Consider the following 15,251-nt stretch of genomic DNA (forward strand, 5'->3'; position numbering starts at 1 on the left):
TTTTATAGTTTATTTGGGGGGACAGAGAGAGAGAGAGAGAGAAAGAGAAAAAAAGAAAGAGAAAATTCTAAGTAGGCTCCATGCAGGGCTCGATCTCATGAACTGTGAGATCATGACCTGAGCCAAAATCAAGAGTTAGATGCTTAACTGACTGAGCCATCCAGGCACCCCAAGTTGTACACTTTAAACCAGTGAATTGTGAATTATATCTCCATGAAGCTTTTATGAAGAAAATGAAATCTGTTTATCTCTCTATCCATCTACTAGTATTTACTATAGTAATTGGCAGTTGGAAACAACTCAGTTAATAATATTTATAAAATATAGCACATCAGTAGAATGTGACACTCCGTAGTCTTTGACTCATGATGCAGGATATTATCTTAGGGCATGGATAAATGATAAACCATTTATTGTGAAAAATAAGTTATCAAATGACATGATCCCAATTTGGTGGAGGAACATTTGTAATTATATGCATAGGCAGAGGGCTGGAAGTATGTACATCAATTATAGTGAGAGTCGTCACCTCTTGGGTGTTGAAATGACAGATAACTTTAATTTTCTCCTTTTTGCCTTGCTGTATTTCCTAGACTTTTGTAATGCTGGTCATTTCTGATTAGTGATCAGAAAAAGAAGTTTTATGTACAGTTTGCAATGGACTGGTTTAATACTTTAATAAAATAATAAGGAACTAAGAAGATAACCTGACCTTCACCTACTTTATTTCACAATTGTGACTATTCTCAGAATGATGACGTTCTTCTTTGCTTTGACACACACACGTATACGTAATATAAAATAGCGAACTTTCACTGAGAGCTTAAAAATATGTATGTTAAGACGTTGTAAGCTGTTACTAAAAGTTATATGTGTGTATCTTACCATGTCATAGTAATTGCTCAATTAATAGTAGCTGCATGCTTTAGAATGTTCTGAAAGATTTTATTCATTTCTAAAAATTGGGCCATAATACTTCTGTTTCCCTTGCCTCGCCCTCCCCCCACCCCTGCCTCCTGTAGCAAGTTGCTCTCATGAGTAAACAGCGAGGAAACGGAGCCTCTTGGGGGCAGGGAAGAAACCTCAGATGTTTCTCTCCTGATACAGGCACCTGCCACTTAGCATCTCTTGTGCAGCTAGTGTTCTGTGCGTGGCTTCAGGCGATACCTAGAGCGGTGATTCTCAGGAGATGTCCACTCTCCGGTGATGTCTGTATCCAGTGGCTCCTTCAGGGATATTTTGGGAGACTGTTTTGGGCCACTGGGTGGTTTTTCCCTCTGCTTTGGGAGGAAGAGACTTCTAAGCCTTTGTATCCGTAGAATTTTACCTGAGTTTAGCCTCGAACTCACGGTTTTCTTGCCTTCAGCTTTTCCCCTCAGACTCCAGCTTCTAAATCCTATGCGTGCAAGTAAATGGCGTCAAGTAAAACTGGTTAAAAGCAGGGAAGAAGCAAGCCCTGGAATGTGCTGGTGTGCCTGCTGTCCCCAGGACATGCTTTGGCGCTCTCATTATTGGTGTCTCTGTTGTGTGCTGTTAAGAGACAGGTACAAGGAGAGCTTCCGATTGGCTAGGAGCACCTCTCCTCTAATGTGCCTCTTAAATTAACAAATTGTGAAAAATGCACAGTTGTGAGCCCCCCGAGGTATTCGTAAACAGCTCTGTGATCGCCTGGGGCTAGAGGCTCCAACAGTTTTTCAGATAAACTGTGCCAACGTGGAGGTTTGTCTGCTCTGAAAAGAAAAGCATCACCGCCCGAGGAAGTCTCGAGATATGGCATGAGTGTGAGTGTGATACTAAGCTCCCCGAATCACATCACGTTGTTCTACAAGCTCTGTGTTTGGAGGAAAATGCTTTCTGAGCCTTGGAGAAAGGTAAGGCTTGAGATTCCAGATGTGAAGGATATTTTCCTTAAAGCTACATGATTTACATCCCAGGGAGCTGCTGGAGATGCACCTGTACCGCCCTGGAGAGGGTTTCACTCCACAGGACCTGGAAGACACAGGCACGTCGGGTTAGACAAGGGGCTTGTTGTCCAGGTTCTGGGTGACTCCCTGCACCAGCTCCTGAGATAAGGACTGTGTGTGGTCTCGAGTGAGTTGAAGGGTTTGGGTGGACGGGAGGCTGTTGCAGTGCGTTGTGGGTGTGTATTTCATGCCGTTGCAAGCCCAGGATGTGTGCTAGACCACTGCTCTTGGGACAGGCTCCTTCGGATGTCACGCGCTACGGAGACATCCCGGCCCTGCTCCCCGTGGGGGGTGTGGCCAGAGGTGCCTCCCTCAGGCCTCTTGAGAGATGCTGGGCATGGGAGGGGGTGTGGGACCGGCCACCACCGAGATGCCCGCCTGCAGCAGGCAGGCCCGAGTGGGAACGTGACCTAGTTATGTGCCTCCCGGCACGTTGGCACAATATAACCAGCCCTTCCTTCCTCCTCTCCTCACAGCAAGAATAATTCTGCTGAGCCTCTTGGAGGCCGGAGGGCCAGTTTTAGTAACGTGCCCTTTCCTGGCTGGCTCTTGTCCAGTTATTTCGGGTGAGTGTTAATGTCCGTGAGTTTGAAAATTTTATTTATAAAGAAACGGTCTCTCTTGACCCTGGTGTCCTTGTCGACTGTTATCGGTCTGAAGCCCCTTCCTTCTTGGGGAAGAGGCTGAGAACAAAGTGGTCACAAAATCTGTGGCTTTGGACTGTCACCTATGGTCTTCTGATTTGTTTTTTGTTTTTTGGGTTTTTTTGGTGACTTCCATATGGATTTCAACCAAGGGAGTGGGGGTGAATTCAGTGTAAGTACCTTTAGTAGATCTCCCAGAGCCCCAGTGAAAAGGTCACTTTCCCTAGAGGTCATTTTTGTGCTGGCCATGGGATGCCCTCCCCCCACCCCCCTTCCTGGCCCCCACTGTGCAGGGTGACTAACTTTGGGAGGTGGCTGGTGGTCCTGGATGGAATTTCCTTTTGAGTCATGAGTGTGACCAATCCACTGCTCTGGCTGCTCTGAAGGAATGAATTTGTAATGTTTATCCTATACTTGACCTTTTGTAAAGCACTTGTTCTGTGTGGTCTGTTCATTTTCAAAGCTGATGCAGAATTTTTGTCGTCCTTTTGCTGGCGATTTGCACCAAGGGGCTGACACACTATAAAGTGGTTCAGTCTCTGATTTATTTACTCCCTAGGGGAAGAAATTCCTCTGATAGGTGGAATGCTAGAACTAGAAGGACTTGGATATATACAGATTATCCTCATGTTTTACAGAGACAAAAAAACCAACCAACCAAACAAAAAAACCTAGCAGAGAAGGGTTAAGCATGTTGCTCAGCCCCATGTAACTAGTTAGGGACACATTGGGACCCAAGAGGCAAGAGCAAAATCCATATAAGAGAGCAAAGCCAGGTCACAGAATGGCCTCTGGGGGCGGTTCTGAAACTGTTTTCCTTCTCTCAGTTCTTTTATGCTGGTGTTATGGGATCCGAGAGCTGGAGCATCGAGTCTGATGTGAAAATGACACATTAGGACCCAGAAGCCCAGAGGGTTGGAGGGACTTGCCCAAGGCCACACACTTAATGAGTTGCTGATCTTGGTCTAAGATACAGGTCCATTTATCCCCACAAGGGTATCCTTCTGGCCCACCACATTCAGATCCTTCTCCATTCGGATCCTTCTGGCCCACTATGTCAGGTCCATTGTGCATGAAATACGGAATGCTGTCTGTACTTTATCTTGACTTCGTGAGTCACATTGATGGCATTCAGTTTGGGGTCACTAATGTACTCAAAGTGTGCCACTGAATGGGGGCGTGTGGGGTTCAAGTTCAGTTTTGGCCAGCTCTAGAGCTGATGTGTCGAGCTCCCACTCTCTTCTGCTAAGAGAGAGGAGACCCTTTTCTCTGGTCGTGGTATATGTAGGAATATAAGGGGGAATATTTACCTTCCGTTTTAAATCAGGTTTCTACCTGGATTCATGTTGTTCTCCATACAAAGTTGAATACTTTAAATCCTGTTGGGGTGCCGGGGACAAGTTGCAGCGTGCTTTCTTTGGATTCAGTGGGAATCACTGTGTAAAGGAGCTTTGCAGAGTACTGTCTTTGGAAATTCCCAAAGCTGTCTTACGGTTGGTATTCCATATAATGTGAAGGCAACTTCACCCCAGCTGGGATCGCCGGTTGCTTTTTACATTCTTAAATCTTTTGCCAATTTTCCAGATGCTTTTGGAAATTCATGCTGACCGTTTTTTTTTTTTTCTTTTCATTCCATTTTGAGTACTGAATATTTTCCTGTCACTACTTAAACTGGCATGAATAAAATATTCCTTTTCAGGATGTTGATTTTCAAATTTTTTTTTTTTGAAGAAAAACAAAACAACCCAGTTGGTTAAATTTATAAGGCCTGTTAAAACGTCCTTATAATGCCAGTGGGGAAATTTGGGAAGAGGACTTGTCTTTCTATAGGTCACATAGTTTTGAGTACAGTGTTTCCTGGTAGTAAGGTACATGAAGGGACCAGTAGAAAATAGATAAACTTGAGTGAGTGGAATTGAATCATTGAGGACTCAGAATACAGTTTTCCCCTCAGAACCATCAGGATACCTGTATGAAATTTATGGGATAGTTACTGTCATTAACAATATAAGTGAAAATGAGGAATGATTAAAAATAATATAAACAGTAAGTATAAAATATCCTGTCCTTCTCTTTCTTCATTTGATAAATTGTCAATTTAGCTCTTACTAAGTGTAAGGCCTTGTGCTAGGTTCTTTGAGAAACACAAAAATATGCACTTAAGGAATTTACAGTGTCATGAAGAAGAAAACTTAACAGCCTAATAACTCTAATAAAATTTAGAGAAGTAATAAATTCCATGAGAGAGGGCAGATAAAGAGAACTTGATCCAAGCCTTTTGCATATATTATCCCCATTTATCTGTATAACCACAGTGAGATAGGTTCAGAGATCTTAATTTTCTGACCCAGAGACATTCAGCCAGTGCATGGCAGAGCTGAGACTCCCTTTCCTGACCAGACAGTCCTCTGCCTTCCCTGGGCAGAGATGAATGTTCTTTGAGTTCAGAAGTAGAGATAGTAATTCTGCCTGGTTGGGGAGACATGGTGGAAATGTTAGAACTTGAGCCCGAACATGAGCCCAACCTTGAAGCATGGGGGGATGTCCAACTTGGGAAGTGGTAACCACAGGCCAGATGAACGTGCCAGGCCGAAGGCATCGCGGAGGGAGATGGCAGGGTGGATGTCAAGGGTGGGGTTCAGTTTGCTGGTCATGAAGGATACAAGAAGGAGCCAGTAGGAAATAAGGTTACAGAGGTGGGTAAAGGAGGGGTGCCTGGGTGGCTCAGTTGTTTGGGCATCCGACTTTACCTCAGGTCATGACCTCACTGTGGGTTCGAGCCCTGCATGGGGCTCTCTGCTGTCAGCACAGAGCCCACTTTGGATCCTCTGTCTTTCTCTCTTTCTGCCCCTTCCTTGCTCACTCGCTCTCCCTCTCTCAAGAATAAATAAACACTAAAAAAAAAAAAAAAACCTTAAAGGTAGGTAGGGGGTCAGATCATGATTAGTTTTTTTTTTTTAAAGGTTTATTTATTTTATTTTGAGAGAGAGAACAAGCACAAGTAGGGGAGGGGCAGAGAGAGAGAATCCCAAGCAGGCTCTGCACTGTCAGTATGGAGCTGATGAGGGGCTCATTCCCATTAACTGTGAGATCATGACCTGAGCTGAAATCAAGAGTCAGTGGCTTAACCAGCTGAACCACCCAGGTGCCCCAGATCATGATGAGTTTTGAAGGCCAGGAAAAATTGTTTTTAATTTTAGCTGATGATATAAGCTACTGGAGTGTAATCTAAAGTTAGAATATTAGAAGCCAACCTCAGTGTCTTGGGTGGGGGGATTGGGGAAAAGAGCTCTTGGGAGGAGAGCTGGGAGGTTGGCGTGATGGTCCCCATGGGAGGGCTGAGTTCGTGTGGTGGTGGGAGCAGAGCAGGGGGTGGGGTGGGGGAGCCTCGTTGGTGCCTAGTGGCGGTCTCACCTGGGAGGTGGGAGAAGCGAGGCTCGTGTTGGCATTGCCTCGGGCAAGCTTCCCATTGGCTATAGCACAGTGCCCCTCCAGTCTGACTTGGGTGTAGCTGGGGGTTACTTCTTGATGGTACATACAATGGTTATAGAGTTTTATTTAAACACAATGCTTTGTGTCACATTTGTGTTCTAACTGCTTTATAGCTCACACGTTTACTCTTCATGACTACCCCGTAAGGCAGGCTATGATGATTATTCCCATTTTACACATGAGACCATCAAGGCTGGCTCTAGGATCTGTTCTCTTAACCACTACTTTGGTGTTACCACTACATTTGACAATTCAGATTTTAGTGTCTCTCCCTGAATCCTGACTCTCTTCCCTTCCTAAAATGGTTACGTTTCCATTGGATATGTAATCCACACATTAGAAGCATCTAGAATGAGATTTGTCATGAGGGCTTTTACACAAAATTGGATGGGAATTGCTGACCCAGGAGAAGGAGAACTTGTTCGAGAGAGGATGACGGAAGAGACTATCTGCTCATGAAATTCTGGCCCTGCCTCCTCAGCGCACACATGGGGAGAAAGATGCGGGGAGGGCCAGTGGCTGGCAGAGGCCGTCAGGACTGGGCTGGAGTCCAGGGCTCCGTGTCAGGTGCAGTCGGGAATGTTCTGTTGCATTTGGGGAGGGCTCACTAAAGAGCCCGCCTTCCAGGTTTCTTGGATGGAGGCCCCAGTGGACTTTGATCTACAGGCCCAGAGGATGCAGGAAGCCAGCACCACAGCCCCAGGGGCTCTGCCTCTACAGGCACTCCTCCTCCACTGCTGCTGTCCCCTCATTCTGGCTCTGTCTTCATCGTCTTCCTCTGTTCCTCCTGTGGGTTTAAGAACTTTGGGAACTATTGCCCAAGTTATTATTTTTCTGGTGAGGGCTATGGAGGATTTTCCTTTTCCTTCCTTCCTTCCTTCCTTCCTTCCTTCCTTCCTTCCTTCCTTCCGCGAACCAATATTTTCTTTCTAAAACTCTGCCGTATATTTCTAGCAGGTGCTGATGGTCACCTACCATCAGCTAGCACCAGGTTGTGCGTGTAGCCAGCAAACAGCGTCGGGCCATCAGCAGACCAGGCCAGAGAGGTACACTGGGGTGGCTGTGCCTTGCTGCTGGTACTGATAACTTCCTGCTTCAGTTCATCTACAGTGATCTTGCCTTCCAAGTCCCAGATCTGGAGGCTGAGGCGCGTGGCAGCACAGAGCCAGTATCAGTTAGGGCACTGATGATGACCCCACCATCTAGTATACAAAGGTGCCTGCCTTTGTTGAGGTCCACAGCATGGCCTGGCCATCGTCCCCTCCAGAAGCACAGAGGGATCCATCTGGAGAGACAGTCACCGTGTTCAGGTAGCCCGTGTGGCTTGGTCTTCAGCTTGTAGTTTGCCAGGTTCCATACCTTGACCAACTTGTCCCAGCCATAGGAGACAGTGATGGGATTGCTGCTATCGGGTGACAAGAAGACACAATGGCTCTCATCCTGGACAGTGTAGGTGCATACGCTCAGGGTCTTACGCAGCTTGATGGTTTTATCTCAGGAGCCAGAGACAATGTGGTGGTTGTGGGAGGAGAAAGCCACGCTCAGCACATCCTTGGTATGTCCTGTGGATCTGCGTGTGGTGGTACCCATTGTGAGATCCCAAAGACAGAGCACTCCGTCCCAGGAGCCTGAGAGGGCAAACTGGCCACCTGAGGAGATGACCACATCACTGACAGAGCAGGAGTGAAGAGCATGCTGTGGGGTGCCATCATTGGACTTATCCCTGCCCACTTGATGATGGTCTTTTCTCAAGAGGTGGACAGTATCATGTCCAGGAACTGGGGAGTGGTGGCCATCTGAGTCACCCAGTCATGGTGGCCCTTGAGGGTGCCACAAAGTGTCATCTGCTCAGTCATGGTGGCAGCGAGCGCGGGTGTTGCCGTGGTGACGAGGATGGGGCTGGATAGCACAGAGAGCCCTGCAGAGGAAAAGACAGAGAAGGCCCCCGCCGGAACCGAGGAGTTTTCAGTGTCAAAGCTCACATCCAATGACAGGGTTTTCAAATCCTGGGTCCCCAAACCAGGATTTCTATAAGCATCTCCTGCTTTTTCTCCTTCTCTGCTGCCAGTGGGGGAAAAATAAGAGCAGCTCTCCATCAGAGAAAACACCTTTTCTGAGAGGCTCCCTGTGGGGGAAGGGCTATGTGGGTGGTGTCTCCTCACGGTTTTGGTGGTTTCTAATCACCTCTGCTTCTCATCAAGGCCTGACTTGAGCAGATCCTTGACATTGTGTCAAACGAGCACTTGAAAACTTGCTCGAGTTCTGAGCAGCAGTTGTGTTCATGCTCCTTGCTCCCTTGGCTGGTCCCTCTGGGCTGGGCCTGGTCTTCTGCAGCTGTTGCTGACTTGACTCAGAAGTTCAAGGCCTCCTTAGGCTCCCCACAGGCCGGGCTGCTTGCTTGGCACATTGGAGTCCCGCTGCCTGCTGTTCCTGGGATTCGGGCTTTTAACTCTAGCCTCATCCCCAGGAATGGAATTACAGGGCCCGGGAAGAAGCAGGTTTTCCGTCACATCTCCGCGTTTGGCCTGCAGCTGTGTTTGTGTGATCTTAAGACAATTTCTCTCTCCTCTTAACCGTGCCCCATCGGCTGACCCAGCTCATCTGCCGCCATCGGTAATCTCAGTTTTAATTAATCTTTCAAAGAAACAGATTAAGTTGATTGCTGCGCAAGCCGAGTTTGGGTGTACGCACCTTTCAGCTGCCTTCCAGAAGTGATTAAGAGAAGAATTTTTATATGAGCTTTTATGCCCAGTTAAGATTATTTTTGGATCTTGTCTCAATGGTTTATTTCCATCATGTGCCTGTTTTTAAGAGAGGAACTGAAAATGAGGAGTGGGGCTGGTTTTTGTCTCCCTGTGGGTGTTCTTTGCAGTCAGACATCCTGCTCTGATGTGTGCTCCTATCTGCCTTGTTGGCCATCTTCCAAGGAGCCTTGCTTCCCCAGGTAGCCTTGCTTCAGTCACCGGCATGGTTATTCAGGATGCTGGTTATTCTTCAGGATGCATCTGGTCCTGCCTCGTCCTCCCCCACGAAGCTTTCCCAAACAAACCACACATTCCTGACCCACCGAAGCCAAGGTTCCATGGCCACAGCACCTCGGATCTAACTAGCACAGAATGTAACAGATGGGATTGCAAAATGTTATCTATCTATCATTCATCTTCCTTGAGGGCACTGTTGTGTTTCAGCCATCTCTGTGTCCCCAGGACCCAGGAGAGTGTCTGGAACACCAGGAGGTGTTCAGTGAGTGTGTTTTTGAATGAGGGGCTCTCCTATCACCGTGTGGAAAAGTTGACAGAAGATGCTAGCGCTCAGAGTCAAGGTAGAAAAAAATGCGGCCTGTAGCTGTGTTTTGTTTGACTTGCACGCTGTTTAAAAAATTTCTGAACCAACATGTTTTAAAAAAGGTAAACTGTACATAGAAAAATCCAGATTTCCAGCTTCTCTTGCAAAATGTTAAGCCCCACCACATTGGGCTGGGACTCAAAGGTCAGCTTGCCTTGGAGGGGCCTGGCCTGTCTTCTGCCTTTGGCTCACCTCATCCCTAAAATAGTTTTGTAAAGCCATCTATCCCCTCACACACTCTGCGTTGATAGCTAACATTTTTCATCGTAATTTAAGAGCTGCAAAGGATGTTATTTCTAGCTTATTGTAAATATCGACATCTTTAAATAAAACTTTACATCATTCTTTTAAATATAACCAGTGGAATCTAAATCCCACAGACACTGGATACCCATCATCACCCATTTCAAAAGTACTTGAATTGACTCTTCTTTAACCATTGGAATTTCTACTTCATTCTCTTTTCTTTTTTCTGAATTTATATTCTGTCCTCATGGAACGTTATTCTTGGGTGTTATCTTTGTCCTTGCAAAAATACGTATATACATTTAAATTAAATTTCCTAGGCTGTAAGGGTCTAACCATGAAAAAGTTCTTGCATTTACTTACTGTGGGTGATCACTATTACACGTTTGAACAAATCATAAATCTGCTACAAATTTAGGTAAATACATTAATGGGAGAATACAAAATTTGCTTGGAAACACGCCTCCTAACGAAATGCATACAGCCCTTCATGTTTTTGTCATTGTTTTCTGTATCCATGGATGAATATTGCTTATTGCTGAGTAAGAAGTTCAACATTAGTTCATTCCTGTTTTTGTGGTTTAACAGATGTAAGCACAAAGAAACGATATAAAGCCAAATAAGTATATGGGACCAGGACTTGTTAGAAGAGTTCTGCACTTTTGGGAACTGTTTCCGAGTTATATGTCACGTTGGCATCCCGCTTGCACCCACGGGATGACAAGTGGTTAGTATTATTTCCTTCCTCTTCGGAAGGCAGGGAGCATGCCTTTCTGCGTGGTGTATTGGAATCGGCATAGGGGTCAAGTGGGATGCTCTCCAACCATACATGTGTCTCTTCTAGGCTCACTGGCATGAAAGAGAGGGAGTTGTCTTCCAGTGCATTCTGGAGGATAAGAGATGAAGGTCATTTCTAGCCTGTCTCTCCATAAGAAGAAGAACACACCATGGCTTAGTTCTGTGGGGTCCTCCCACAACACCCAACCTAGTCTGGGTCATGTTTTCAAAGTACATAAACTACAACCAGTTCTTGTGATTCCCAGATTTCTGTATTGTATTTTTTTTAAATTTTTTAAAAACATTTTCACCGTTTATTTTTTTTATTTTTTTATTTTTTTAAGAGACAGAGACAGAATGTGAGCACGGGAGGGGCAGAGAGTGAGAGGGAGACACAGAATCTGAAGCAGGTTCCAGGCTCTGAGCTGTCAGCACAGAACCCGACACGGGGCTTGAACCCACAAACCGTGAGATCCTAACCTGATCTGAAGTCGGACACTTAACCGACTGAGCCACCCAGGCGCTCCCCAGCTTCTGTATTTTCAAATTCACCTACTTAGTAAAATGTATTTGTTATCCCCCCAAAACAAGAGTTGAGATGCTCTTTGCGGTCATTCGGGGCCATGAGCAGAGCGGTGAAAAATTTGTGTCGCTGAATGCACATGTTCCCTGCTGAGGTTGAACAAGGCCACGTGCTGCCTTCTTGTTTCAGCTAACCCACTGTAAACAAGTGTCCTTTTCATGGTCTCTGTAGTGCCGTATTTTTCACATTTTTGTGCTTTTTGTTAGTGATTTCACTGTTGGGAACGGCCCCCAAGCACACTGCTGAGGTGTCCTGCTGTCTTCCTGAACGACAGGAGCCTGGGATGTGCCTTCAGGAGCAAAGGCATGTGCTAGACAAGCTTGTTCAGACATGAGTTATGGTGCTGTTGATCATGTTTCGTGTTAATGAACCAGAAATGTATATTAAATAGGGCATCTTTAAACAGAAACACACATAAAACAAGGTTGTGTATGGATTGGTTGACAAAAATGACGTGGCCAGAGGCCCAAAGGAGCCCAGTGCTGTTATTTCCCCTGGGAGCAATAGTTCAGTATTTGCAAACCCAGTGTGCGCTGTGATTTTATAGGACACGATTCCTGTGGATAATGAGAATCACCTGAAGGTACAGACTGTCCCTGACCCACAATTTTTCAACTTGACAATGGTGCAAATGTGGTACGCATTCAGTAGAAACCATAGTTGGAATTTTGAACTTGGATCTTGCCCTGGGCTAGTGACATGAGGTGGGTCCCCTCTCGGATGCGGGGCGGTGAGCCGCAGCTCACAGGCAGCTGGCGACATCCATTCTGCACCCCATCACCCACGTTGTTCTTCGCTTTCAGGACAGTCCTCGATGCATTACACGTTGTGTTGACCTTGACAATAGTCAACACCTTATTATCAGATAGGCTTTGTGTGAGAGGATTTTGCCCACCTGGAGGCTGGTGTGAGTGTTGTGGGCATGTTGAAGGCTGGCCCAGGCTAAGCCATGATGATCAGTAGGTTAAGTGTATTAAATGCATTTTCCACTTAACCACATTTCCATCTGGGAATGGGTTTTTTGGGATGTAACCCCATCATCAGTCAGGAAAGATCTGTCATTTGCACATGGATATTATGGCTTTAGACATTTAAGTACAGATTTCAGGGTAATGGATAGGTGGGCAGGTTTTTCATTCAGAATATGAAGTATTTTATTTTATTTCATTTTTACAAAGTAGTCTTTTAAAGTCTTTCCCTAACAGGATGGCATTCATTCGTGAGTCTTTAGGGTTCATCGAAAGGGGTAATGTTCCAATGCCGGTAGATGCCTTTGCTACTTAGACTTGACTGTGAACTTGTTTGCACAGTGAACTGGAAGTCTGAGAATCAGACAGAGGGCCAAGTGAGGAGAACAGCATCTGAGTTACTCTTTTATTATTCCACTGAAGCTTCTGTGACTGGAAGATAAAAGAGCTCAGAGAAGAAGCCTGGAGTTTGGAAGCCACACCGACCTCCTAGTTTATATTCAGAGCCATCATTTATTCGCTGATTTCACATAAGCTTACACTATTTTTTTTTTTTTAATAGCCGCTTGTCCCACAAGCACCAATCCCAACTAAATAGTACATAAGATGTAATTGTTGTGGTTTTGAGAAACTTATATTCTGAGGAACAGAGTGTATTTTAAGATGTGACTTCATCTTTCCGGAATCCCCACTTGAGGGCTTTGCGTTTTAGTGGACAGGGACTCACAGCCTTCACCCAGGGTATGACATAGGCATTCGGGAAGTATGTGTTCCTTATTTAATCTCTTGTGCTCCATCTGGGACAGATCTCCGGTCCAAGAATACCTTTCCTCTCCTCACCTCTCCCCTTAAGGGAATGTTTTAGAAGTTCAAATCAGATTCCAAGACTGGTTCTCACCTCAAGAAATTATGAAGCCAGTGGTTTTCTTTCCTTCCCGCATAGCTTGTTTTATTCATGTTTAATTAATCAGTAGATATTGCAGAGCCCTTACTTTATGCCTGGGCCTGTGCTGCTGGGTCCTGGGGGTATAAAGACAGCCAGTCCTCAACCCAGGGAAAAGGAGCCCACTTTCTGCTGGTGAGAAGAATCCGTGTTGCAGTGTGGACAGGCTGGCAGGGAACGTCCCTGAGATGAGCCTCAGAAGGGCATGGTTGAGGTGTCTCTGAGTTTGCCTGGGAGAGTCAGGGAAGGCTTCATGGAGGAGGCGGTGCATGGTCTGAGGCTTGAGGGATGGTGAGGAGTTTACCAGCTAAGCAAGGGTGGGAGGGCTTCCTAGCAGATGGCCCCACTCTGGTCCTACTATCCAGAGGATTAAAGAGCACAGGGTGTATGATGGGGGTTCAGGCAAGAATAGGGCAGTGGTGGGAGAAGATGCTGGAAAGGGAGTTGTGGTTTCCAGGACTTTTTATGCCACGCTTCGTAGCTTGGAATTTACCTTCAAGGTGAGGGAATTGGAGAGGAAACATGATGAGCCTTTTTGTACATTTGAAAGCCCACCTTGGTGCTGTAGTTGGGAAGTTTAAGGCAGGTGTCAAGGAGGCCAGCTAGATTGCTCTTGGATTCATGGAGGGGATCTGGGGGAGAGGTGAGGGTATGGGAACTGGCAGGGGTATGGGAAGACGGGACAGACAGAAGGCGCGCTGAGGTAGGTCACATCTGGTTCTTTGGGGTCATTCTAGATTTGGGACCATCCAGGAAAGAAGGGCTAAGAGGGCTCATGTTTGGACAGCTGGGTCAAAGATGGTGCCCTCTACTGGGAAAACCAACAGGAGCAGGTCTGTGGGAGAAAGGGAAGGGGTTCTGAACACACAGAATTGCCTTGTGACCTTCGAGTGGAGATAGCCAGTATACGGGTGAATGGATTCATCATCATGGCATAAATACAGCTCCGGGGTTATATCCTTGAAACGGGTTTTTGTTTTACGTTATTTTATTTTTGTCTTATTTGCTTGTTTTTGCCTGCATTATCTACTTAAATAATTTATGTTGATCTGCATTTTGGCGGAGAAAGAGTGTGGAACAAAATGTGTCAATGTACCCTGGGCAGAAAGAAAAAAATCTCTGATGATATGGTCCGCACATACCAATGTGGGCACATGAAACCAGATACAGTGACAGGCGGTGGGCTGTTTTTCAAGTGACTTGGGACAGGCTGTCGTCTGCTTGCCCTCCTGTGTTCACACCTGCCCTGTGGAATCGCACAGCGGCTAAGCACACCAATTCCGGTTGCAGGTGGACCTCATTTATCCCATTACTGGCGAGTCTAGGCCTTGGGCAAGTACCTGCTCTGTGTCTAAACCTCTTTCTTGCATGGTGATAACAGAACCCACCTCATTTGTGAGGATTAAATGAGATAATTGATGCTCTTTCTTAGCCCAGTTCCTGGCATAGTGAGCCCTTGAAAAGATTGTATCTCAAAATAATTACATGAACAGATCTTATATAACGACTCCAAATTCACAACCAACCATAACACTGGAATTCAGGTTTGGTTTTCTAAGAGATTTCATTTCTCAGTTACGAAAGGATGCACTGTACAATTCCTATAGAAAACCTTACTATTAGTGCATTTTAAAATATTTGGCCTGTGGGGCACTTGGGTGGCTCAGTTGGTTGAGCATCTGATTTCAGCCCAGGTCACGATCTTACGGTTCGCGAGTTCGAGCCCTGCATCGGGCTCTGTGGTGACAGCACAGAGCCCGCTTGAGATCCTCCTTTACCCCCTCTCTCTGCCCCTCCCCCGTGCACTCTCTCTCAAAAATAAATAAACTTAAAAACAAATTTGACCTGCAAAAAAGCTCCGTATACTTTAAAGTCTTAGTCTGTTGTTAATAATAACAAAATTATTCATTTATGAGTATTCATAAATGAATAATTGAAATGAGAATAAGTTATGTAATGCATTGAACCTTGAAGTGTTGCCCATACATCATCTCAACTACTCGTCTGGCATAGGCCTCACAGTAGAGCTGGGTGTTACTGGTGATGATGCCAAGGCCAAGGGCATCACTCAGAAGATGGCATTGGAGCCACCCGAAAAACCTTTCTTGTGCTTTGGAAAGAAAAGGGTCAAAGGAAAGAAGTGAATATTTAGTTCTTACACTTTTTGAAGAGGTAGAAATTGAGGAAGAAGCTGCTAATTGAGCAAATCCAGACCATTTCTTGTTACCTTTAGAGAATATACAGTGGCATCTAATTCTTTCTGGAAGTATGGCACCCCTTATAAATAAA

General features: G+C 45.7%; 1 protein-coding gene and 1 pseudogene across 4 annotated transcripts in view; one reads left to right on the forward strand and one right to left on the reverse strand.

Annotated features, from left to right (window-relative positions):
• Positions 1-15,251, forward strand: part of CAMK1D (calcium/calmodulin dependent protein kinase ID) — a 509,211-nt gene that overhangs the window by 100,520 nt on the left and 393,440 nt on the right. The gene's annotated exons all lie outside the window — the stretch shown is intronic.
• Positions 7,068-8,219, reverse strand: LOC123378963 (annotated as a pseudogene).

The sequence above is a fragment of the Felis catus genome, chromosome B4, assembly GCF_018350175.1.
Source record: "Felis catus isolate Fca126 chromosome B4, F.catus_Fca126_mat1.0, whole genome shotgun sequence".
NCBI classification, from domain to species: Eukaryota; Metazoa; Chordata; class Mammalia; order Carnivora; family Felidae; genus Felis; species Felis catus.